General features: G+C 46.8%; 1 pseudogene; it reads right to left on the bottom strand.

Annotated features, from left to right (window-relative positions):
* Positions 1 to 22: 22 nt before the first annotated feature.
* Positions 23 to 27,567, bottom strand: LOC134347325 (polyunsaturated fatty acid 5-lipoxygenase-like; annotated as a pseudogene).

Below are 27,567 nucleotides of genomic sequence, written 5' to 3'. Positions count from 1 at the left end.
GAACACTTAGCGATAGATTCTCTCACTTGTTGATGGCGTGCCAGATCTTCAGAGCGTCATCTCTGTAATAGTAGTTGGGGATCTTTTTCACTCTTCGAGAGGCCACATGGTCCGGAAGGCACAGAGATGAGCAGGTCGTGTTCGCCAGAGCCCGCTGCAGAATCATCAGTTTGGCCGTCTCTCCCGTAGAAAAAGCCTGGAATGACAGATCAGAGGTTTGACCTGGCATGATGCTGGGAGGGGAATGAGTCAGCCAGGAACCAAAGTAGCTGAAATCCAGAGTAACCCACAGCATCTATGGAGCGGAATTAGAATAATCAGGCCGATACCCTTCATCAGAACGGGAAAGGAAGTGGGAAGAATGCAGAATAAGATTGGGTGAGGTGAATGACTACAAGATGGCAGGTGACAGGTGAGACCAGGTGATGGCCTTCTTATTCTGGCTTCTTGCCCCTTAGTTTCCAGTGCTGATTAAGTGTCTTTCCTTGAAATGTCGAATCTTTATCCCCCTCCATAGATGCTCTGCCGGGTCTCCTGAGTTCCTCCAGCATTTTGTGTGGGTTGCTCTGAATTTACAGCACCTGCAAAATCTCCTATGCAGCTGAAGACCTGCTGCCCATACCGGTGCAGAACACTACAGGAACTCTGCGGGCCTCCCTTTGAACAAATGCGGAAAACAATACCTGGTAGCAGACACCGGGAGACCTGCTACCGGATCCCACTCATTCCCCTACCACCACCTGCAAGACACTGAGCAGTGGGAGTGCGAAGAGGCATTTTCTAAACATGTCTCCTGGGAGGCGTCGTGAATGAGGGGACAGTAATTGGATTTTCAGAAGTTCTACGTCGAAATCTGTTGATTTTGATGGTATCACAAATTATCTGGCAAGTGTGGATCGGGACAGGCTGCTTTCCAGCAAAGGTGCACTTGGTAGGTGGGAGAACTTCGAAAGTGAAATTTTGAGAGTACAAAGCTTATATGCCTGTCAGAATAAATGGGAAATATAGCAAGTGTAAGGAACCTTGGTTTTCAAGAGGTATTGAGGCCCTGGTTAAGAAACAAAAGGAGGTGCATTGCAGATATTGGCAAGTAGGAACAAATGAGGTGCTTATGGGGTATAGGAAATACAGAGAATACTTAAGAAAGAAATCAGGAGGGCTAAAAGAAGGCATTAGATTGCGCTACCAGACAAGGTGAAGGAGAATCCTCAGATATGTTAAGATCAAAAGGATTGCAAGGGACAAAATTGGTCCTGTGGAAGATCAGAATGGTTATCCACTATGGAAGAGAAACAGATGGGGGAGATCTTAAATAATATTTTTTGCATCTGTGTCTACTCAGGAGACAGAGGCAGAGCTTCTATAAGTGAAGCAAAGCGACATCAGTTTTCTGGACCATATGCAGATTGCAGGTGTTCGGATAGACATGGACTGATAACGGATAGTCAGCGTGGCTTTGTGCACGGTAAATCATGTCTAACCAATCTTATAGACTTTTTCGAGGAAACTACCAGAGAAGTCAATGCAGGTAAAGCAGTGGATGTTGTCTCCACAGACATTAGCAAGGCATTTGACAAGGTCCCACGTGTAGGCTTGTCAAAAAGGTTCAGTCGCTCGGCATTCAAGATGAGATATTAAATTGGATTAGACATCGGCTTTGTGGCAAAAACCAGAGAGTGGAAGTAGATGGTTGCCTTTCTGACTGGAGGTCTGTGACTAGTGGAGTACCGTGGGGATCGGTGCTGGGTCCTTTGTTGTTTGTCATCTACATCAATGATCTGGATGATAATGTGGTAAACTGGATCAGCAAATTTGCAGATGACACCAAGACTGGGGGTGTAGTGAACAGCGAGGAAGACAATCGAACACTGAGGTGGGACCTGGACCAGCTGGAAAAATGGGCTGAAAAATGGGAGATGGGACTTAATGCAGACAAGTGTAAGGTGTTGCACGTCGGTAGGACCAACCAGTGAAGGGCTTACACAGTGAACGGTCGGGCACTGAGGAGCGTGGCAGAAGAAAGGGGTCTGCCAATACAAGTCCAGTATTCATTGAAAATGGTGTTACAAGTAGATAGGGTGATAAAGAAAGCTTTTGGCACATTGGCCTTCATCAATCAAGGCACTGAGCTTTGGAGATTGGGTGTTATGATAAAGTCCTATAAGACGTTGTGTATGCCTAATTTGGAGTATTGTGTGCAGATTTGGTCGCCTACCTACAGGAAATAAAGTTGAAAGAACACAGGGAACATTTACAAGGATGTTGCTGGGTCCGGAGAACTGAGCTATAAGGAAACATTTAATAGGTTAGCAGCACACACACAATGCTGGAGGAACTCAGCAGGCCAGGCAACATCTACAGAAAAGAGTAAAGTTGACGTTTCGCCCAAAAGCCTTCAAGATGGGAGTAAGGAGATGAATGGTCTCAGCCAGAAACGTGGACTGTACTCTTTTCCATAGATGTGGCCTGGTTTGCTGAGTTCCTTCAGCATTTTGTGTGTGTTGCTTGAACTTCCGGTACTCGCAGATTTTCTCTTTTTTGTGATTGAAAAGGTTAGAACTTTATTCCTTAGAACGTCGAAGATTGAAAGGAGGATTTGGTGGAGGTATCCAAAATTATTAGGGGTATAGATAGAGCAAATGCAAGCAGGCTTTTTCCACTGAGGTTGGGTGTGACTCCAACCAGAGGTCGTGGGTGAAAGGTGAAAAATTTAAGGGGAACAAGAGGGGAAACATCTTCACTCAGAGGGTTATGAGAGCGTGGAAGGAGCTGCCAGCAGAAATCGTGCACATGAGCTTCATCTAAAAGTTTTAGCGAAGTTTCAATTGGTACACGGATGGTCGGGGTACGAGCAGTTATGGTCCTGGTGCAGGTCGATGGGAGTAGGCAGCTTAAATGATTTTGGTACAGATTAAATGGGCCGAAGGGCCTGTTTCTGTGCTGTACTTTTCCATGAACCTGTGGCAGGTTTTCCGGCATATCAATTGTCAACACCAGCCACGCTGGATTTCACTTTTTGAACATGTAATACAGTGGTGTAATTTTCTCCAGTCAGCGAGTGAGATTACAGGGAGCTGGAAGTACACGAGAACTCCAGATCCCAGATCTGGACTCAGTCCTCCCCACATTCCCAAACCCTGGTGATCCCAACCAGAGTCACCTACACTACTGCCACACAATCCAGGACCCCGACATGGTCACTTTGCTGATTTGAGTACTCACTGTGAGTCAGAGATGCCGAAGAACTTGTATGGGAATTTGAGAAGTCCGATAAGCTCACAAGTTACACGGGAGAGAACTGATGGTAATGATGGTGTCATGGCTACAGGATGGTGAGGGTCAGCGTATGACCGGGTAGGGTAAAATCAAACAGAGTTCAGTCTTGGTAGCTCATGGGTAGGGCACACAACATGAGAACGTAGGGGTGTTGGTATGTGATTGCACAGGAGAGCCAAAGATCCGGGGTGGGGGGGGAAGCTTGTCAGGAATGTGGAAGGTGGAAGCACATGTAGATAGACTGGTGGAGAAAGCAGATTGTCATGGTCCGGATCAGGTTTCCTTTAAATTTACTTTCTGGTGTTACGATCCGGACCGTTGACTCCCTGTTTTCCTTTGGTTCCCTGTTTTCCCGTGTCCCTCGGGCTTGGTGATTGGAGGCAATTTACTCTCGGCTGAACCGGCAGTTTATAAGTCTCCGGCTTTCAGCCGTTCGGTGTGAGAGTGTTAACGAAGTCACCGAAGGTAGTTGTGAGCCAATGTCATCTGGCCGGAACAAGCTTGGTCTCCGCCCGAAGCAAGTGCCAGCAAGCCGCCTTCCCTTGCCAGAGCAGGTCACTCAAAATTAACCCGCCGGGTTTAGTCAAGAGCTCGCCACTGCTTGGAGCGTACTTGGGGCCCTGTTAAAATACTGTCCATCATTGTGTGGTCTCTGTATCGATATCCTGCCTCTAAAAGGGGTCCCGACCCTGTACCCTGGAAGGGTCCTGACCCTGTGTGAAGTAGAGTCCTGACTCCATCCTGTGTCTAAGGAGGATTCCTGGCTCAACGTTTTATGTCCTGTGTCCGAGTCTGTCCCGTGAATAAGAGGAGTTCCTGGCTCGCTCTGGAGGTTCCAAGTATCGAACCCTGGCCCTGGCGGTTCCAAGTATCAAGTCCATGTCTGGGTACCGAGTTCCATGTCCCGTCCCTAAGCCCAAGTCTGTGTTCCTGTCCCTGCTCCTAGTCTGTGTCCTGTCCATGTGCCTTGTCCTATAGCCTAGCCACGTTTTGTCTTCGCCTGGATCTGGCGTCCGAGCCCGAGTTAAGACCCAGATTCCGGGTCCCTGTCCAGTCTCTGGCTCGGAGTCCTTGCCCAGGTTCCTAGTTCCTAGTTCCCAGTTCCTTGACCTGGTCCCACTTTCCAAGTCTTAGCCTCAGCACAGTCCCTGTGTCCCAGCCTTAGTCCAGGGCCTGTTCCTTGTCTATTACGCTATTGCCTGCTTCTGCTTTGCTCTCCTTGCAGCGAGCAATAAACTCAATTTAGTTTGCCTCACATTGTGTTTTAGTGTCTTGCATTTGGGTCCGCTACCAGCGCCCCCATTATGACACAGAGCGAAAACATGTTTTCATTAGACAGAACACATGAACACAGGAGCAGGGACGTAGATCGTGTGGAGTTCTGGTCAGCTCAGTATACTGAACTGAAGAGCTAGCTGAGAGATTCCCGAGGACGTTGCCTCGGATGGAGGGACTGAGCTATGAGGAGAGAAGGGAGATGTGGCCCTGTTTTCCCCAGAATGGAGGAGGCCGAGGAAGGCCATGGAGAGGTTTGAGGGCAGAGACAGGCTCAGTGAACTTCTCTCGGTGGTTATTGCATCTAAGACCAAAGGCCAAGCATTAACTTCAGGGGTGAAATGGTTCAGGGGTTGCAAGGAACATTGTTTTTAACCCAGAAGGAGGCTGGAATCTGGAACACAGTGCCAGGGTGGGTGGTGGAGGCAAAGACGATCACAGTGTTTAAGAAATATCCAGAGGCAGTGATAAAAGACCACAGACTATGTCCTGGTCAAGGGAATTAGTGTGGGTCAGGATGAGCATAGTGGGAGGAAAGGCCTGTTTCAGAGCTGCAGTGCTCTATAACCACAGACCACGTATTGTCAGCGGGATTAGTATGGGTTGGCATGTCGAGGTGAGATGAAGAACCTATTTCTCTGCTGTAGTGCTCCATGGCTGTGCTGTCAATGTGATTAGTGTGGGTCAGTATGGTCGTGGTGGGCCGAGTGGCCTGTTTCTGTGGTGCGCGATTGTGTGACTTTGAACCCTCAAGATTCAAGATTGTTTAGTGTCATTTCCAACACTCAAGTGTAAAGGAGAATGAAATAATTGTTACTCCAGATCCAATACAGGACAAAAACACGCAATAAGATAAAGAACACAATAATGAAAGCGCACGATAAACATAAATATATAAGATAGCTTATGTACTGCACACAGATTGACTGCATGTCCGTAGAATGACGCTGGGCACAGGAGTGTCTGTACATAAGGTGACTGACAGTCCAGTACATCAGTCTCCGGGGTGGTGGATCGACGCTCACAGTGGCAGAAGTAGTGATGGTGGGGTTGTGGAGGGGTGGGTTAGTGGTTGCAGATGTCAGTCAGCTTCACTACTTGAGGAAAGTAATTGCCTTTGACTCTGGTAGTCCTGGTGTGGAAGCTACAAAAAAATTGCTTTCAATTAAAAAATGTATTGAAATAAGATGCTCACCTGATCAAAGATCCCACCGTCTGAGATCAGGAGAGCTCTTGCTTCGGTGTTGATGTGTAAAGTGAATTTCAGGTGAGGCATCAGAAGCTGTAATGTTAAAGGTTTGAGCACATTTGGAGTAACTTTACACAAGATAAAGACACAAGCAATGTCATCGGCCGTTTCTGCTGCACGTTGAGAGGCTGCAAGTCTGCCCCATAATTCAGGCAACACTCACAAAATGCTGGTGAACGCAGCAGGCCAGACAGCATCTATAGGAAGAGGTGCAGTCGACGTTTCGGGCCGAGACCCTTCGTCAGGACTAACTGAAAGAAGAGATAGTAAGAGATTTGAAAGTGGGAGGGGGAGTGGTTAGATCGGAAAAGATAGGAGAAGACAGGAGGGGGAGGGATAGAGCTAAGAGCTGGAAAGTTGATTGGCAAAAGGGATATAAGGCTGGAGAAGGGAGAGGATCATGGAACGGGAGGCGTAGGGAGAAAGCAAGGGGGACGGGTGCCCAGAGGAAGATGGAGAGCAGGCAAGGAGTTATAGTGAGAGGGACAGCGGGCGAAAAAAGAGAGAGCAAGAAAGGGGGAAAATAAAAATAAATAAATAAACAAACAAACAAACAAACAAAATAAATAAATAAATAGATAAATAAATAAAGGAGGGAAGGAAGGGGTACGAAGGGGAGGTGGGGCATTAACGGAAGTTAGAGAAATCAGAGTTCATGCCTTCAGGTTGGAGGCTACCCAGATGAAATATAACGTGTTGTTCCTCCACCCTGAGTGTGGCTTCATCTTCACAGTAGAGGAGGACGTGGATAGACATACCACAATGGGAATGGGACGTGGATTTAAAATGTGTGGCCACTGGGAGATCCTGCTTTCTCTGGCGGACAGAGCGTAGGTGTACAGCGAAACGGTCTCCCAGCCTGTGTCGGGTCTCGCCAATATATAGAAGGCCACACCGGGAGCACTGGACACAGTATATCACATCAGCCGACTCACAGGTGAAGTGTTACCTCAGCTGGAAGTCTTGGGCTCTGAATGGTGGTGAGAGAGGAAGTATAAGGGCGTGTGTAGCACTTGTTCCACTTACAAGGATAAGTGCCGGGAGGGAGATCGGTGGGAAGGGATGTGGGGGGGGGGGACGAATGGAGAAGGGAGTCAAGTAGGGAGCGATCCCTGCTGAAAGCTGAAAGTGCGGGGGCGGGGAGAGGGAAAGATGTGCTTGGTGGTGGGATCCCATTGGAGGTGGCGGAATTTACGGAGTTACATGCTGGACCCGACGGTTGGTGGGTTGGTAGGTGAGGTCAAGCGGAACCCTATCCCTAGTGGGGTGGCGGGAGGATGGGGTGAGAGCAGATGTGCGTGAAATGGGAGAGATGTGTTTGAGAGCAGATTTGATGGTGGAGGAAGGGAAGCCCCTTTCTTTAAAAAAGGAAGACATCTCCTTCGTCCTGGAATGAAAGGCCTCATCCTAAGAGAAGATGCGGCGAAGATGGAGGAATTGCGAGAAGGGATGGCATTTTTGCAAGAGGCAGGGTGGGAAGAGGAATAGTCCAGATAGCTGTGACGCTCCGTAAGCTTATAGTAAACATCAGTAGATAAGCTGTCTCCAGAGATAGAGATAGAAAGATAACGAAAAGGGAGGGAGGTACAGCTCGTCTCTGAGGTGCATCACCGGCTCTTATTGTAAACGTTAATGCAGGAGGCAGACAGGATCTCTCGGTTGCCACCCACTTCAACTCTGCTTTACATTCCCATTCGGATATGTCCACACATGTCCTCTTCTACTGCCATGATGAGGCCAAACTCAGGGTGGAGGAGCAACACCTCACATACCGTCTGGGTAGTCTCCAGCCCCTGGGCATGAATATTAAATTCTCCAACTTCCGGTAGAACATATAGAACATAGAATAGTACAGCACAGTACAGGGCCTTCGGCCTACAATGTTGTGCCCCTCAAACCCTGCCTCCCATATCACCCCCCACCTTAAATTCTTCCATATACCTGTCTAGTAGTCTCTTAAACTTCACGAGTGTATCTGCCTCCACCACTGACTCAGGCAGTGTATTCCACGCACCAACCACTCTCTGAGTATAAAAAACCTTCCTTTAATATCCCCCTTGAATTTCCCACCCCTTACCTTAAAGCCATGTCCTCTTGTATTGAGCAGTGCTGCCCTGGGGAAGAGGCGCTGGCTATCCACTCTATTCCTCTTATTATATTGTACACCTCTATCATGTCTCCTCTCATCCTCCCTCTCTCCAAAGAGTAAAGCCCTAGCTTCCTTAATCTCTGATCATAATGCATACTCTCTAAACCAGGCAGCATCCTGGTAAATCTCCTTTGTACTCTTTCCAATGCTTCCACATTTTCCTATAGTGAGGCAACCAGAACTGGACACAGTACTCCAATTGTGGCCTAACCAGAGTTTTATACAGCTGAATCATTATATCGCGACTCTTAAACTCTGTCCCTCGACTTATGAATGCTAACACCCCATAAGCTTTCTTAACTACCCTATCTACCTGTGAGGCAACTTTCAAGGACCTGTGGACATGTACCCCCAGATCCCTCTGCTCCTCCACACAACCAAGTATCCTGCCATTTACTTTGTACTCTACCTTGGAGTTTGTCCTTCCAAAGTGTACCACCTCCAACTTCTTCGGGTTAAACTCCATCTGCCACTTCTCAGCCGACTTCTGCATCCTGTCAAATGTCTCTCTGCAATCTTCGACATCCTCTACACTGTCTACAACACCATCAACCTTTGTGTCGTCTGCAAACTTGCCAACCCACCCCTCTACCCCCACATCCAGGTCGTTAATAAAAATCACGAAAAGTAGGGGTCCCAGAACAGATCCTTGTGGGACACCACTAGTCACAATCCTCCAATTTGAATGTACTCCCTCCACAACGACCCTCTGCCTTCTGCAAGAAAACCAATTCTGAATCCACCTGGCCAAACTTCCCTGGATCCCATCCCTTCTGACTTTCTGAATAAGCCTACCATGTGGAACCTTGTCAAATGCCTTACTAAAATCCATGTAGATCACATCCACTGCACAACCCTCATCTATATGCCTGGTCACCTCCTCAAAGAACTCTATCAGGCTTGTTAGACACGATCTGCCCTTCACAAAGCCATGCTGACTGTCTCTGATCAGACCATGATTCTGTAATTGCCCATAGATCCTATCTCTAAGAATCTTTTCCAACAGCTTTCCCACCACAGACATAAGGCACACTGGTCTATAATTAACCGGACAATCCCTACTACCTTTTTTGAACAAGGGGACAACATTCGCTTCCTCCAGTCCTCCGGTACCACTCCTGTGGACAACGAGGACATAAAGATCGTAACCAGAGGCTCAGCAATCTCTTCCCTCGCCTCATGGAGCAGCCTGAGAAATATAATTCCCTCCCCCTCCCTTTCCCCAACCCAGTTTCTCTCTGCCCCGTCCTCCAGCTGCCTATCACATCCCTCTTGGTTCCGCCTCCTTCTACTACTCATTGTGCTTTCCCCTATTCCTTCTACACCTTCCTGCCTATCCCCTCCCTGCATCCCCTCCCCCACCCCTTGATCTTTCCCCTTACTGGTTTTTCACCTGGCACCTTCCTGCCTTCTCCTTCCCACCCTCCACCCACCTTCTTTATAGAGACCTTGCTCCCTCCCTCTTCAGTCCTGACGAAGGGTCTCGGCCCGAAACGTTGTTCGTTTCCATGGATGCTGCCCGACCTTCTGAGTTCGTCCAACGTTTCCTGTTCCTGTGCTGTCCTCCTGCACATTCTAATCTCCACACGCAACGGAAAAACCACCATGGACACCTCTGTACATGAGGGAGATCGAACTCTGGCGACTCCTGGCAATGCTTCTGATATCGGCAGGGCTCCCCTGTTCAGTACAATAGACCGGCAGTGCACCGAAAGTAGATTGAAGACCGGGTGTACGCTCGGAAGCTTCCGGAGGGTCGCGATGCAGAAGATTTCGGCAAACAGATGAGTGTTCAGCAGGTGTGAGACGAGCTGGTGGACCTGTGTGTCAGCGTGACGAACTCAGATCTTGGCCAGGAGCCAGTCGTATTTGCTGTCTGTCGGAAGGAAGATGGGGTTCTCTGGACCCGGCTCCTGTTTGATCTGTCAAACACACAATTTACAGACGATGTTTGCTGTGAGCCTAAAAGACTTTGAAGGAGATTGAGGGACAGGGGCAATTGAATCCCTCCGTTAACAGAGCAATGCACACAGATCGGAAACACAAGAGATGCTGAATAGATGCCACCTGACCTGCGGGGTCCTTTCAGCGGTTTGTTGTGTTGTGCCTGATTTCCTGCATCTGTTATTAACAGCTACCCAGGGTGGTGATGAATCCCAGGGGACTGAGAAACTCAGGTCCCACGCTGCAGAGTTATGAACTATGTTGAGGTGGTCCGTCCCGAAAAGATGGAGGGAGAGAATTTTACACTCAAGGGGGCAGTTATCAGGAGGAAGTACAGTTTAAAGAACACTACAGTGGTTCAGTCCCAGAGTCTGATATACACCAGATTATTGAGAGGAAAGAGCTGAGAATGCTAGAGTCTGGATCAAGAGCTTAGAACATGGAGTATTTTCTGCCACACGCACCTCGTATCTCTGGTTTGGCAGAGGACCTTCCGGTACAGGGGCTTTGACCCTTGAAGTTGTGTTGACTTTTACACACTAAGATTGACTAAGATCAATCTAACGCTTCCCTCACACATAGCCCTCCACTTTTCTTTTATCCATGTGTCACCTTGGTGTCCTCTCTGGCCACAGGCAAGATACTGTTGGACTGGTGAGTAGCCAAGGTTGTTCCTATATTTTAGAAGGTAACCAGAGATAACCCTGGAAACTATATACCCCAATAGAGGGAGTCTCACATCAGTGGTGGGGATGCTATTGCAGAGGATTCTTAGGGCTTGGATATACGAGCAATTGGAAAAGTGTCAGTCAGCTTGGCTTTGCGCGGGACGAGTTGTGTCTTACTACCTGGATTGCATTTTTGACAAGGTGAAGAGGATGGGTGATGAAGGTAAAGTGTGATGAAGGTTGTCTACGTGGCCTTTGACAAGGTTCCTCATGAAAGGTTCATCCAGAAGATTGAGCTTCATGGTATCCACAGTGACTTGACTATTTGGATTCAAAACTGGCTTGTCCATAGAAAACAGAGCATAGTGATTGATCGGAAATTCAATGACTGGAACGCTGTGACTGGTGGTGCTTTGCAGGGATCCATACAGGGACCTCTGCTCTTTGTATGTTTATAAGTGACCTGGATGAAAACGTAGCTGGGTAGGTTATTAGGTTTGCAGATGATATGAAGATTGGTGTGTTGTAGATAGTGTGCAAGGCTGGCAAAGAATACAGCAGGATATAGATTACTTGCAGAGATGTGTGGAGAAAAGACAGATAGAGTATAACCTGGGCAAATGTGGAGTATTGCACTTCGCTAGCTCAAATGTGAAGAGACAGCACCATGTTAATACGAGTGTTTTGGAGTCCGAATCCATAACTCTCTGAAAGTGCCTGCACATGTTGTTAGAGTGGTAAAGATGTCATAAGGCAAGCTTGCCTTTATCAGTCGAGATATTGAGTTCAAGAGTCAGAAAGTAACGTTGCAGGTTGGTAGTGCAGCACAATCACTCTACAGCACCAGCTTCCATTCCATTCGATTAGGGTTCGATCACAGTCGTTGTCTATAAGAAATTTGTATGTTCACCCCAGGACCGTGTGTGTATCCTCCGGGTGCTTTGCTTTTCTCCCACATTCCGAAGACGCATTTCCAAAGATGTATAGTCAGGGCTACTGAGTAGTGGCCATACTATGATGACAACAACTGCGGGTTGCCCAGCACAATTCTCACTGATTTGATTTAATGCCTAAAGATGCATTTCACTGTATGTTTGGAAGTACCCTTGACAAATAAGGCGAATCTTTGAAAGCTTTATAAAATTCTATATACATCCAGAGTACATAGAACATGGAGCTATGGAACACACTACTGGCCCTTTGGCCCACAATGTTATGCTAACCCTTTAACCTACTCGAAGACTCCCCCCTCCCATATAGCCTTTCCTTTTCCTTTCACCCATTCGAGGCTTTGGAGAGGGCACAGAAGAGATTTACGGTGATGCTGCATGGATTAGAGCTCATGCACCATAAGGAGAGGTTAGGCAAAGTTAAATTGTTTTCTATGCACTGTGGGGTTGAGGGAAGGCCCGATAAAGGTTTATAACCTTCCGAGAAGCGTCGATTGAGAAGACAGACAGTATCTTTCCACCAGGGTTGAAATGTTTAATCCAAGAAGGGATGAGAGAGTTTAAATTCAAAGGGGAAGTACGGTTCAATATTTTTACAGAATGGTGGTCACCTGGAATACTCTGCGAGAGGTGATGGTTGGGTCAAGTATGACAGGGGCGTCTGAGGCTCTTGGATAGGCACATGGATGTACAGGAAATGAATATCTTGTGGGCAGAAGGATTGGTTTGGTACGGCATTTGATCGAGCTGATGGGAGTGGACAATTCCTCTTGAAACTTTCGAACAGCAATAATTCCCTTCACCGAAAGATTTGCTGTGCAAATTCCAATAACACGATAGGGCAGGCCATGAAGAAGGAAAGAGATATATTAGGGGTGGAAACTGCAGCGAGTAAGACTGAATGCTTCAGGCAAGTAGGGAAGAAGGAATTGCTCAGAAGGTCCAGTTTGCAGATCCTGAGGCAGGAGGCTCTAGTGATTGCGAGGGCTGAGGGTCATGAGGCTTTCTGCAAAATACCTGCTGGCGAAATTCGAGCGGCTTCTGTAAGAGGAGAAGTAGTATTGATGGGGTGGGGTTTGTAAGACCTGTGAAAGGGTGAGAAACGGGGTTGAGAGAAGTCGAGAGTGAGAGACGTGGGAGGGTGACAGGGTTGGTGGGGGCTATGAGAGGTGGGACGTACTGTGAAAGACGAGGTGGGGTCTGAGAGAGCAGAGTAGTGTGAAAGACTCAGGAGTGGAGATAAGAGACTGGGGTTGTGTGAGAGATGAGCGACAGGTGGGGTGTGTGAGGCATAGAAGGAGTGATACACGGGGGGGGGGTGTCATAGCCAGGGAAAATGTGATAACCGGAGGATGTGACAGACGGGGGCTGTGATAGATGGGTGGGTGGGTGATGGACGTGGGTTGATAGATGGGGGCAGATGATAGTCGGGGGTATGTGCGGACGAGGGGTGTGTGTAAGCCGGGTGATGGGAGACGGAGGGGATGAGAGACTTAGGGGGGTGAGAGAGGGAGATGGAGGTTGAGGGTGGTGGGAGATGGACGGCGAGAAGAGTGTGAGGGAAGGAATGGAGGGTGAGCGGTGGAGATGGGGCATGAGAAAGGGAGGGTGGCAGAAGGGAGGGGAAGAAGAGGATTAGAGACCATACCTGGAATGCAATGGGAATTAATTCATTGCTTGAATTCAAGTACAAGAGACACATTGGTGCTTCGAGGTATTGCTGCATCGTAATTGCGTTGGCTGCAATTCCATTCAGTAATGCATAATCAACAATGATGATATTGCCATTCTGGAAGATAACAAGGAACGGTCGCTTCAGTGCCTGTGCAAAAGAATCTTACAAGAAGAGGTATCCTTGACACTCCCTGTCTTATTCTCAAAGTCCTCCAATGGAAGGCATATCTGGATTTTGTTCAGATCTAACTGCATTGATTCTGCTGCATGAATGTTATCAGTTCACACCCACCCAACCACCCCCCACCCCCAAATTTTTTGTCATCTGCAAAACATGGCTAGTTTGTTTGTTATAGAAACATAAAAACCGAGAAATCCTACAGCACAATACAGGCCCTTCGGCCCACAAAGCTGTGCCGAACATGTCCTTCCTATAGAAATTACCTACGATTACCCATAGCCCTCTATTTTTAAGGTCCATGTACCTATCCAGGAGTCTCTTAAAAGACCCTATCTTATCTGCCTCCAACACTGTCGCCGGCAGCCCATTCCACGCACTCACCACTCTCTGCGTAAAAAAACGTACCCCTGACATCTCCTCTGTACCTACTTCCATGCACCTTAAAACTGTGCCCTCTCGTGCTAGCCATTTCAGCCCTGGGAGAAAGCCTCTGACTACCCAAATGATCAATGCCTTTCATCATCTTATACACCTCGATCAGGTCACCTCTCATCCTCTGTCACTCCAATGAGAAAAGACCAAGATCACTCAACCTATTCTCATAAGGCATGCTCCCCAATCCAAGCAACATCCTTGTAAGTCTCCTCTGCAGCATTTCTATAGTTTCCACATCCTTCCAGTAGTGAAGCAACAAGAACAGAGCACAGTACTCCAAGTGGGGTCTGACCAGGGTCCTATATAGTTGCAAGATTATTTCTTGGCTCCTAAACGCAGTCCCAAGATTGATGAAGGTCAATGCACTGTATGCCTTCTTAACCACAAAGTCAACCTGCGTAGCATCTTTGAGTATCCTATGGACTCGGACCCAAGATCCCTCTGATCCTCCCTCTGCCAAGAGTCTTACCCTATTCTGCCACCATACTTGACCTACCAAAATGAACCACCTCACACTTATCTGTGTTGAACTCCATCTGCCACTTCTCAGCCCAGTTTTGCATCCTATCGATGTCCCGTTGTAACGTCTGACAGCCCTCCACACTATCCAGAACAGCCCCAACAATTGTGTCTCCAGCAAATTTACTAACCAATCCCACCACTTCCTTATCCAGGTCATTTATAAAAATCAGGAAGAGTAGCGATCTCAGAACAATCCCTGAGGCACACCCCTGGTCATCGACATTCAAGCAGAATATGACCCATCTACAACCACTCTCTGCCTTCTGTGGGCAAGCCAATTCTGGATCCACAAAGCAATGTCAATGCCAATGTCACAAAGCAATCCACAACCCCATTCCTCCTTACTTTCTCAATAAGCCTTGCATGGGGTACCTTATCAAATGCCTTGCTGAAATCCATATACACTACATCTTCTGCTCTACCCTCATCAATGTGTTTAGTCACATCCTCAAAAAATTCAATCAGGCTCGTAAGGCACGACCTGCCTTTCACAAAGCCATGCTGACTGTTCCTAATCATATTATGCCTCTCCAAATGTTCACAAATCCTGCCTCTCAGGGTCCTTTTTTCATCAACTTAGCAACCACTGAAGTAAGACTCACTGGTCTATAATTTCCTGAGCTATCTCTACTCCCTTTCTTGAAGAAGGGAACAACATCCACAACCCTCCAATCCACCGGAACATCTCCCGTCCCCATTGATGATGCAAAGATCATCGCCAGAGGTTCAGCAATCTCCTCCCTCGCCTTCCACAGTAGCCTGGGGTACATCTCGTCCAGTCCCGATGACTTATTCAACTTGATGTTTTCCAAATGTCATGGTCCTGTCCGTAAAGTCCGCCTTCCAGTTCACGGTCCGGTCTGTGGATTCAGGACTCCGGGTCTTCCAGCAGTCCGTTGTTTGAGTTAATCATAGGCACCTGATTCCCATCTTTGGGATTGCAATATAAGTAGCCTAGGAATTGAGTGTGTGCTGCTGGTTTGTCTTGTCAGTCCCCCTTGGACCAACCTGCTGATGGAAGGCTAGTGAAACCATTTGTGATCACTAGGCCTGGTTGGAGGACCACTGCTTTATGGAGCCTTGTTGCCACTTGTTGGAGTAATCTTTGCGGTATGCATTCGGCTGTTTCCCAGGCCAGCTGAGTGGCCGTCAGCCACTCCGAGCTCGGTGGGGATCTGGCTGTTTCCGTAGCCAGAGGAGGTTGCTGGCTGCAACTGCGACTCAGAGCAACCCTGAAGCAGAGATGGATCTGTCTGTCGTTCTTTGGAGTTTGTCTCTTGTCCTCACCTCCGCGGGATAAGTCAGACCGTTTTGCCGTTGCCCTGCGGGGGGATCTGTCTTGTCTTCTCCTTGCCTCCGTGGAGTAAGTCAGGCCATTTTTCCGTTGCTCTGTGGGGGAACATGTCTTGTCTTGTCTTGGCCTCTGTTCGGTAAGTCTAGCCGTCCTGCCGTTACCCAACAGGTGGGTTGTCCCACCTTGGTGTGGAGAGGTTGAGTCCCGGCCTGTCTTAGCATAAGTCCCGGCTCTATGTTTATGTTCGGTTCCCAGTCTGTCTCTGAACTTCAAGATCCCAAGCCTCGACGATCCCGCAGCCAATCTCCAAGAACCATAGCCTCAGCGATCCCGCAGCCAAGCTCCAAGAAACCAAGCCTCCAGGATCCCGCAGACAAGCTCAAGATTCAAGAACCCAAGCCTCGCGGATCCCGCAGCCAAGCTCAAGACCCAAGACCCTAGCTTCAAGCCTCAAGAGCTAGGACCCCAGCCTGTCTCCAAGCTCAGGCCTCTAGACCCCAGCCACGTCCTGTCCTGAAGCCATGTCATGTACTTGCCTGGTTTCGGTGTCCGAGCCCGAGGTAAGACCCAGGTTCTGGGTCCTTGTCCAGTCTCAGGCTCGGAGTCCAAGACTTGTCTCCAAGTCCATGGTTCTTAGTCCTGGTCCCGCATTCCCTCCCCCAAGTATGCGTTCTTGTCCCTGCTCCTTGCCTGAATCCTGTCACGTCCTTACTCTAGTCAAGTCCTGTTCCTTATACTTCAGTGTCTGTGTCTTGCATTTGGGTCAGTTCCCAGCACCCCATTGTGACACCAAAAGCTCCAGCAGATCCTCTTTCTTAATATCTATATGCTCAAGCTTTTCGGTCCGCTGTAAGTCATCCTTACAATCGCCAAGATCCTTTTCTGTAGTGAATACTGAAGTATTCATTAGGTACCCCCGCTATCTCCTCCAGTTCGATACACACTTTTCCACTGTCAAACTTGATTAATCCTATTCTCTCAGGTCTTATCCTCTTGCTCTTCACATACTTGTAGAATGCCTTAGGGTTTTTCTTAATCCTGTCTGCCAAGGCTTTCTCATGGCCCCTTCTGGCTCTCCTAATTTCATTCTTAAGCTCCTTCCTGCTAGACTTACAATTCAGATCTCTATTATTACCTAGTTTTTTGGAACTTTCATAAGCTTTTCTTCTTGACTGAATTTTCAACAGCCTTTGTACACCACAGTTCCTGTACCCTACCATCATTTCCGTATCTCATTGGAAAGTTCCTGTACTGAACTCCATGCAAATATACCCTGAACATTCACCACATTTCTGCCGTACAGTTCCCTGAGAACATCTGTTCCCAATTTATGCTTCCAAGTTCCTGCCTGATAGACACATATTTACCTCTACGCCAATTAAACACTTTCCTTTCTTGTATGTTCTTATCCCTCACCACTGCTATGGTAAAGGAGATGGAATTGTGATCACTATCTCCAAAATGCTGTCCCACTGAGAGATCTGACACCTGACCAGGTTCATTTCCCAATATCTGATTCAGTACAGCCTCTCCTCTTGTAGGCTTATCTACATATTGCGTCAGGGAACCTTTCTGATCACACCTCACTAACTCCATGCCATTTAATCCCCTTGCTCTAGGGAGATGCCAATCATATTTGGGAAATTAAAATCTCCCACCACAACGTCCCTGTTAATATTACACCTCTCCTGAATCTGTCTCCCTATCTGCACCTTGTGTCCCTGTTACTATTAGGTGGTCTATAAAAACACCCAGTAGAGTTATTGACCCTTTTGTAACTTTGTAACTTGCACCCACAGAGACTCCGTAGATAATCCCTTCATGCCTTCCTCCTTTTCTGCAGCCGTGACACTATCTCCGATCAGCAGTGCCATGCTCCCATCTCTTTTGCCTCCCTCCCTGTCCTTTCTGAAACATTTAAAGTCAGGAACTCTAAGTAACCATTCCTGCCCCTGAGCCATCCAAATCTCTGTAATGGGCACAACATCATATTTCCAAGTACTGACCCATGCTCTAAGCTCATCCTCTTTGTTCATAATACTCCTTGCATTAAAATCGACACATCTCGAGCCATCGGTCTGAGCGGGTCCCTCCAGTATCACTTGTCTATCCTCCCTCTTGCATTGTCAACAAGCTTTCTCTATTTGTGAGCCAACCGCCTCTTCCTTATGTGTTTATTCAAATCATGACTGTAAATTAAAAACAGCAGCGGCCACATAACCGACTCCTGCGGAACTCCACTTTAACATCTTCTAGGTTTGAAAACGATCCTCTCACTATAACTCGTTGTTTTCTGTTTTGCAGCCAATTCTGCACCCATTTGCACACCTTACCCTGAATCCCCACCTCCTGTAATTTGATTATTAACCTTTCATAGGGTGCCTTGTCTAAAGCCTTCTGAAAGTCCAAGTAAATTATATCAATCATTCAATTGTTTTCATAAATTTGAGTTGTCTCTTCATAGAACTCCAGCACATTTGTAAAACACGGTTTCCACTTTCTGAACCCATGCTGGCTTTCTGCTAACATTCCTGTTATTATCAGCTGTTTTTACCGTTTCATTCTTTAGTAATGTTTCCACTATCTTACCTACGATACACGCTATGCTTACTGGTCTATAGTTACTAGGGTCAGTGCAGTCACCCTTCTTATATACTGGGACAATGTTAGCCCATTTCCAATCTTTAGGGATTTCACCAGCCTTCAGTGACTTTGAGGTCACTGAGTCAGAGACCTCTTTAAGTACACTTGGACATATGTTGTTTGGCGCTAGAGATTTATTAACTTTCAGCCTTTTCAGCTGTAGCCGAATGTCACTTTTTAAGTCACTTAAAACAACCGCACTTTGCTTTACACTTTCTGGCATATTGCCAATATCTTCACAGGTGAATACTTTAGCAATATATGAGTTAAGAGTATCCACTATGTCCTTTTCTGCAAACCACTATTATTCCTGACACACTTTGCTTCCTCCTTGACTTTTCTTTGACTGCTAATGTATTGAAAAAAATCTATTGATGCATTATCAGCAATATCCTTCTCAACCTGAAATCTGAATTCCCCTCTTGACTATAGTGTTCATATTGTCATATGCCCTACGGTTAACATTATTACAATATTTTTTGTATTCCTTATATAGCTGTCTTTTCTTCAATAATTTATTATATATATATATATTTTGTCATCCATATAGTTGATCTATTGTTTTTATTGCCTTTCCCAACGTTGGGTACAAGCATTTCCTGCACTGCAGCAATGACCTCTTTAAATCAACCCCATTGTTCCTCAACAGACACAACGTCAAGCAGCTCTTTCCAGTTTACCTTCTGAAGTCTTTGCCGCATCTGCACAAACTCTGCTTTCTGAAATTCAATTAAATAGCTTTGTCTTTTAACTGATATACTCTCCCAAAAAACTACAAAGTTTTTTTTTTACTTAGAATGTTATGGTCACTTGTTCCTAAAGGCTGAACGACTTCCTTACTCAAAATTCTATCCTGATTGTTACAGAATGTACAATCTAGACAGGCCTTCTCTCTTGTTGGTGTATTAATATACTGGGTCAAAAAGCAATCATTCAACAACTCAATAAATTCACTTTCCAGTAATCCATTAGTCACTGGATACTCCCACTCAATATTTGGGAAATTAAAGTCTCCCATGGTGCACTTGGGTGTGGGACGGTGCAGGTATTGGATGATGGTGTGTGTTTCACTGTGGGACAGTGCGGCAAGGTGTGCGACGGTGTGAGTTGATCTGAGACGCTACATCGCTCCTCCTTCTGTAATGCCCCAACACTACCATATCTCACGTCTCTGTATCATTCCCGCTTCCCACACTCTGCAAGCCAGAGTCTGACCTGGACCTCCTGCTGGAGGGTGGTGCCGTACGCCAGGATGGGGGCGACCATTTCGTCCTTAACGGGGAACTTTGCTGGGATCTCGCTGCACTGTTGGATGAGAACAGGGTTTGATCCATTCAGGTACTGATTGCCGAAGAACTTGTCTTTATCCCAATGTTTCTTCACATACTCTAGGGAACAGAGGAGCCACGCTATCGATCACATCTGTCACAGCTGGGTCACGTTCTTCTTTCACCAAACCCTTCCTATTGGAAGTCGATTGCCAGCTAAACATCCCTGTTTATCACAGGAACCTCTCTGATTCCGACAGTGACAAAGAAGCAACTGGTGAACTCACCTGAGACTGGATCTCTGTTGATCTCACAGAAGGTTTGTAATTCGCTCAGCGTACTCCACACCTCATGGCACATCTTCAGTGGCTGCAGCCCGAGCTCCACAATGCTGCATTAACAAAAACACATCACAGTGAATACAGGAGGAATGCCAAGCAGAGTCCGAGAGAGACTTGTCACAGTGTAGGTGAGGACTACATCAGTTCGGAACAGGGCCATACAGGTGTTTGGATCTCGGCTACAGATCAGAGCTGAGTGCATTTCTCCAGCCGTGCACACAGACATCGCTTTCCATGTATCCTTGGGCGTGCCTGTGTGTCTGCAAGTCTATGAGTGTGCGTGTGCTGAAGAATCTAGACCGTTGGACTAACACTCATCAGGCACCTCACATCATTCCACAGGAAGGGACAAAGTCTGTGCCCTGGATTATCACTACTCCAACGTGGAGACATGAGTTAAATCGGGGTTGGATATACTCAGTGAATGGCAGGACCCCGCGGATTACTGCTGAACACGATGAACACGGGATACAAGGACCTGGTTTGGTGAAAACGGGAACACAGGAAGACAGGATCGTGTGGAGGGTGTACGACATGCTTGCCTGTGTTGCCCGAGGCACTGAGTATTAAAGTTGGGAGGTTCCATTCGAGCTGTACTAAACATTAGTCAACCCGCACCGGGAGTCCTGTGGGCAGTTTCCGGTCCCTGCACTACGGAAAGGATGGGATTGAGCTGGAGGGGTACAGAAGGTATCCACAATGGTGTGGTCTGGATTAGAGGACCTAAGTGATAAGGTTGCGACCTTCCCCTGGAGTGAAGGAGGCTGAGAGGTGACGTTAAGAGAGGAACAGGGATCAGATACTGATAGCCTGGTTGATATAGGGCCGAGCTATAACCAGAGGGTAGTGAGTGGAGAGGAAAGTGGGATAACTGGGAAGCTGAATCATCTAAAATCAACGCCATTCGGGTAAGGACGGGGAGATAAATGTTACCTGTGTCTGTTCAGGGACTCAGAAAGGACAAGTAACTCACTTACCAGTGTGATCGTCAGGCACAAATCTGACGTAGGAGAGTGTAGGAGGCTGGTGTGTAGATACGGTGGCTGGTCACAGTCTTTCCCCAGGGTAGGGTGTCTAATACTAGAAGGCACAGGTAAATGGCAGGAGGGAAAGGATCTGAAGATGCTTTTTTACAGACAGAAGATGGCCCGTATGTGGCCAGAGGAGGCGGTTGAAGCAGGAACAACTAAAATGTTTATGAGGCAGCTGGGCAGGTACGTGGATAGAAAAGATTTGCAGGGATATGGGCCAAAATCTGAGAAAAAGCATGAACTGTGGTAGACGTCCTGGTTGGAATGGATAGGTTGGGGCAAAGGGCCTGCTTCTGTACTTTGTGACTCTAACTCTGGGCAAACTGCAGGCACCCATTTACCAGACAACCCAAACAAGGACTTGGTGAGTTTGAACAGTGGCCCATTCTGTTCCAATACTTACGCAGCATCTATGTTAAGGAAGGTGCGGACCTCCCTCTCGAATGGGATCACTGCGTCTCTCGGCAAGTCACTTGTCTTTGCACAGTTAATGCTTTTTGGAATTTCTGGTGCAAAAGTACTCCACCTAAAACACAAGGTGAAAATTCCTCAAACTCTTCGTGGAAGTAATTGGGAATATGAATAATGTTCAATTTGATGTTTACAGCCAGTCTACACCACCGGTTCAGGTACAATACAGCCTAATCACAATGTACATCTGACAAAGGGTCGTTGATCTGAGAGTGGTCACTGTAAGTCCTCCGCAACACCCATCCTGCCTCTTCATTGGTGAGAAGTAGCAGCTGTGAGAAGTTCGTGGGAATGGAGGGATGTATGGATTATGAGGAAATAAATTGAGGGAATGGCATTGGAGAGATTGTTCAGCTGTTTGTTTCACAGTGGTCCATTATGATCCACGGAGGTTCAGTATGATCCAAAGTTGTTCAGTCTGATCCATTGTGGTCCAGTGTGATCTTCGTGGCCCAGTGTAATCCACTGTGGTCCAGTATGATACAGTGCTGTTCCTGTATGATCCACTGTGATGTAGTAGGATCCACTGGTTCAGTATGGTCCATTGTGGTCAGTGTGGTTCAGTATGGTCCACGGTGGCCAACTGTGATTCTTTCCATAATACCATAAGGCGATAAGATATAGCGAGCACAATTAGGACATAAGCCCCATCGAGTCTGCTCAGTCATTCTGTCACAGCTCATTTATTATCTCTTTCAGCCCAATTTTTGCCTTATCCGTGTAAACTTAGATGCCTTAACGAATCAATAATCTATCAAACTCCGCTTTAAATATACCCATTGGCATGGCTTGCACAGTCGTCTGTGGTAATGAATTCCATAGATTCACCATTCTGTGGGTAAAGAAATTTCTACTTATTTCTATTCTAAAGGGATGAGCTTTTATTCAGAAGCTTGAACTGTCTGTGTAACAGCAGCGAGTTCCACTTTGACCACTGATTATCAAGGCCAGTCTTTCTCTCCTTATCAGAGGCAGGATAACCCTGTGCCCAGAAAGAAGGCATCGTGGAACGGTGATCACTTGAAGGAGATTGTATAGGGATCCTGCTTGCGTTCTATGACCCTTGTTATATCAGTTCCTCTACACCACTGGATTTTGACCTGTTTCCCGAGAGAGTGATGGCTCTATACTCACTGGTACATGGCTTGTCCCTTCTGCAGTTCCTTTTCCAGATATTCCTTTATGGTGGCCAAATCGTATTCATGTCGTGTCCAGACTGTCTGAGAACAGAATCAATGATCAGGGAACACTTATAACGGAGCATCTCACCAAGTCTTTCCTGAACTTTCCCATTCTCTGGTGGGCTGTCTCAAAGTTGGATGCTGGACCCACAGTTAGAACTTTGTGGGTCATACCAACTGACCTGGCGCCTGAAATATTCTCTCCCCAAGAATACTGCCCAATGTATTGAGTATTTCCAGATAATTTCAGCTTTCCGACACTGCCAGGCCTTGGGCTGTGGGCCACCGCCTTGCCACGGGCATGGAGCTCAGCGCCAGCCTCTGATCACCTCCAGGTTATGGATGTGAAGCTCAATGAGATATGCGGGTCACTGCCACGGCATTCGTGTAGAGTGCACTGAGGGCTGTGTGTCACCATCAGGTCATTAGCGTGAAGTTCACTGAGGGCTGCGTGTCAGTGTCAGGTCATTAGCGTGGAGTTCACTAAGGGCTGTGGGTTAGTGCCAGTGCATTAGCGTGGAGTTCACTGAGTGCTGTGGGTCAGTGCCAGGGCACTGACTTGCCACTAATTTTTGCTTCCTTGTATGCCCTCTCCTTTGCTTTAACTTTGGCTTTGACTTCTCTTGTCAACCACGGTTGCATTCTTTTTACATTCGAAAATTTCTTCTTTTTTGGAATATACCTTTCTTGCACCTTCCTCACTTCTCGCATAAAGTTACATGATCAACAAAGCAGTAATTTTTACAGAGAAAGCGACCAAGTGCATCCTTGAGTTATCAGTGGGTACAACAATGATGTTAAAAGTTCATGCAAAGAAGGGTTGTGTGTGGTGGTAATGATCTTCTGAGGTGTGTCTACTTTAACGGAAGGAGTATTGTGGGGAAGGCAGACAAACTGAGGGCTTGGATTGACACATGGAATTACGACATTATAGCCATTAGTGAAACTTGGCTACAGGAGAGGCAGGACTGGTAGCTTAATGTTCCAGGGTTCCGATGTTTCAGACGAGATAGAGGCAGAGGAATGAACGGTGGTGGGTGGCATTGCTAGTCAGGGAAAATGTTACAACAGCGCTCAGGTAGGACAGATCAGAGGATTTGTCTACCGAGGCCATATGGATGGAGCTGAGAAACAGGAAAGATATGACCACGTTAATGTGGTTGTATTATAGACCACCCAATAGTCAGTGAGAATTGGAGGAGCAAATCCGCAGAGAGATCGCAGACAACTGCAGGAAACATAAAGTTGTGATAGTAGGGGATTTTAATTTTTTCACATATTGATTGGGACTCCCATACTGTTAAAGGTCTAGACGGGTTAGATTTTGTAAAATGTGTTCAGGAAAGTTTTCTAAATCAGCATATGGAGGCACCAACTGGAAAGGATGCAATATTAGATCTCTTACTGTATTAGGAAACGAGATAGGTCAGGTGACGGAAGTCTGTGTAGGGGAACACTTTGGCTCCAGTGATCATAACACCATTAGTTTCAACTTGACCATGGGTAAAGATTGATCTGGGCCTCGGGTTGAGATTCTAAACTGGAAAAAGGCCAAATTTGAAGAAACGGGAAAGGATCTAAAAAGTGTGGACTGGGACAGGTTGTTCTCTGGCAAGGATGTGATTGGTAAGTGGGAGGCCTTCAAAGGAGAAATTTTGAGAGTGCAGAGTTTGTATGTTACTGTCAGGATTAAAGGCAAAGTGAATAATAATAAGGAACCTTGGTTCTCAAGGGATATTGGAACTCTGATAAAGAAGAAGAGAGAGATGTATGATAGGTATCGGAAACAGGGAGCAAATAAGGTGCTTGAGGAGTACAAAAAGTGCAAAAAATACTTAAGAAAGAAATCAGGAGGGCTAAATGAAGACATGAGGTTGCTTTAGCAGTCAAGGTGAAGGATAATCTAAATAGCTTCTACAGGTATATTAAGAGCAAAAGGATAGTAAGGGATAAAATTGGTCCTCTTGAAGATCAGAGTGGTCGGCTATGTATGGAACCAAAAGAAATGCGGGAGGTCTTAAATGTTTTTTTTTGCGTGTGTCTGTATTTACTAAGGAAACTGGCATGGAGTCAATGGAAATAAGCTAAACAAGTAGTGCGGTCATGGAACCTATACAGATTGAAGAGGAGGAGGTGCTTGCTATCTTGAGGCAAATCAGAGTAGATAAATCTCCAGGGCCTGACAGGGTGTTCCGGACGTTGAAGGAGACTAGTGTTGAAATTGCAGGGGCCCTGGCAGATGTATTTAAAATGTCGGTATCTACGGGTGAGGTGCTGGAGGATTGGAGGATAGCTCATGTTGTTCCGTTGTTTTAAAAAGGCTCTAAAATTAATCTAGAAAATTATAGGCTGGTAAATTTGACGTCGGTAGTGTTACGTACCCCGTAACTGGGTTGCCAAACCAGCAGAAATGGATCACTCAGTTGGAGTCTGGAGTACTAGAACTAAGAAAGTTTTATTAAAGAAACAAGCAACACAGTAATCGAAAGGATAATAAATGCAACAGTTCAACAATGATAACCACACATGTGCACAGAATTAAGATAACAGCATCAATCAAGCTCTATCGTTGTCTAGGGGTAAATGACCAAATTTCAAAGTGACTCAAAGTTCAGTCCAGTTTAGTAGTTCAGTTCGCAGTAATCGTTGCCATGGATGGACAACGTGGGGGAAGAGAGAGATAGAACAGGAACAACTGATCATTCAGACACTGCTTCACTCACAGACCGGCGAGATGGCTCACAAGCAACTTTTGGGCGGGTCCTTGGTGATGTCACCTGAGGTCACCGACTGTGACCCCTCCTCCAGATGCTGTCGATCCTCTGCAGTGAACCCGGCACCCAGGCAAGGGCGGACACACACCGGGTTCCCGCTGATCGTACCTTTCCACCCTGGCCGTTGTCTGATACTTCTCACCCACTCGTGAGAGGCGCACCGCTTCCAGGGTCTCGTTACCTCGGGTGGCGTGTGTGCTGCCTTAGCGAACCGGTCCCTTTTTATCCCCCTGCTGGGGCATCGCCTGTCCATCACTTCAAACAGTTCAAGGTTCAAAGGGGGGAACCGCTCCAGACAGCTCTCTCTCCCCCGTCCCTTCATTACACATCTCCAGACGCTGCTCCATTGTTCCTTATCTCTCCTTCCCCTGAGGGCAGGTGGCAGACCACTTGCTGATGTCACTGATGCTAACCCAGGCCAGCAAACATCTTAATTTTATGTGTATTCTCGTCACAGTAGTAGGTAAATTATTGGAAGGACTACTAAGAGATAGGATCTACAAGTATTTGGATTGACAGGGACTTATTAGGGAGAGGCAACATGGCTTTGTGCGTGGTAGGTTATGTTTAACAAATCTATTAGAGTTTTTCGAGGAGGTTACCAGGAAAGTGGATGAAGGGAAGGCAGTGGATGTTGTCTACATGGACTTCAGTAAGGCCTTTGACAAGGTCCCGCATAGGAGGTTAGTTAGGAAGATTCAGTCGCTAGGTATACATGGAGGGGTAGTAAATTGGATTAGACATTGGCTCATTGGAAGAAGCCAGAGTGTCGTAGTGGAGGATTGCTTCTCTGACTGGAGGCCTGTGACTAGTGGTGTGCCACAGGGATCAGTGCTGGGTCCATTGTTGTTTGTCATCTATATCAATGATCTGGATGTTAATGTGGTAAACTGGATCAGCAAATTTTCTGATAATACCAAGATTGGAGGTGTAGTGGACAGTGAGGAAGGTTTTCAAAGCTTGCAGAGGGATTTGGAGCAGCTGGAAAAATGGGCTGGAAAATGGCAGATGGTGCTTAATATAGACAAGTGTGAGGTATTGCACTTTGGAAGGACAAACCAAGGTAGAACATACAAGGTAAATGGTAGGGCACTGAGGAGTGCAGTAGAACAGAGGGATCTGGGAATACAGATACAAAATTCCCTAGAAGTGGCGTCACAGGTAGATAAGATCGTAAAGAGTGCTTTTGGTACATTGGCCTTATAAATCAAAGAATTGAGCATAAGAGTTGGAATGTTGTGGTGAGGTTGTATAAGGCATTGGTGAGGCCGAATTTGGAGTATTGTGTGCAGTTTTGGTCACCAAATTACAGGAAGGATATTAATAAGCTTGAAAGAGTGTAGAGAAGGTTTACAAGGATGTAGCCGGGACTTGATAAACTGAGTTAGCGAGAAAAGTTGAATAGGTTAGGACTTTATTCCCTGGAGCGTAGAAGAATGAGGGGGGAGATTTGATAGAGGTATGTAAAATTATGATGGGTATTTGATAGAGTGAATGCAAGCAGGCTTTTTCCACCGAGGCTAGGGAAGAAAAAAAAACAGATGACATGGGTTAAGGGTGAAAGGGGAAAAGTTTTAAGGGAACATTGGGGGGGGACTTCTTCACACAGAGCGGCGGGAGTGTGGAATGAGCTGCCAGATGAAGTGGTAAATGCGGGCTCACTTTACCGTTTAAGAAAAACGTGGGCAGATACATGGATGAGAGGTGTATGGAGGGATATGGTCTAGGTGCAGGTCAGTGGGAATAGGCAGAAAAATGGTTCGACACAGCCAAGAGGGGACAAAAGGTCTGTTTCTTTGCTGTAATGTTCTATGGCACTTTTCGGCCATACTGCAATATCATACCCCACATGTTACCGAACAGGCCTTCGAACGACCACTATTTAAACCCCTCGGTAAACCCGTGTAAATACTGTCCTACTTTCTTGATGTTGTCGATCTCGTGGGCGATGTGATCGGAGGGGGACGTAATATTAGTAGACTTATCAGGGATATAGATGCAGCATTCTGTGCCAATGATAGCACAGGTTCCCCTTTTCTCAGCTGGGATAAAATCTAAAGCCATACGATTTTGTAGGACTGTTTGTCGGACGGCAAATATTTCCGTGGTCACCTCAGCCACCTGAGCCTGGGTACCTAATAGAGCTCTGGCATTTTCATTAGCCAATTCCTCCAGGGCAGCTGCCAGCTTAATGATTTCTCGGGAGTTCCGAGCCGTGCCATAAGGTGGGAAGGCAATCAT

This window comes from Mobula hypostoma, chromosome 5 (assembly GCF_963921235.1).
Source record: "Mobula hypostoma chromosome 5, sMobHyp1.1, whole genome shotgun sequence".
Taxonomy (NCBI): domain Eukaryota; kingdom Metazoa; phylum Chordata; class Chondrichthyes; order Myliobatiformes; family Myliobatidae; genus Mobula; species Mobula hypostoma.
This window is presented reverse-complemented; position numbering and strand designations above follow the sequence as displayed.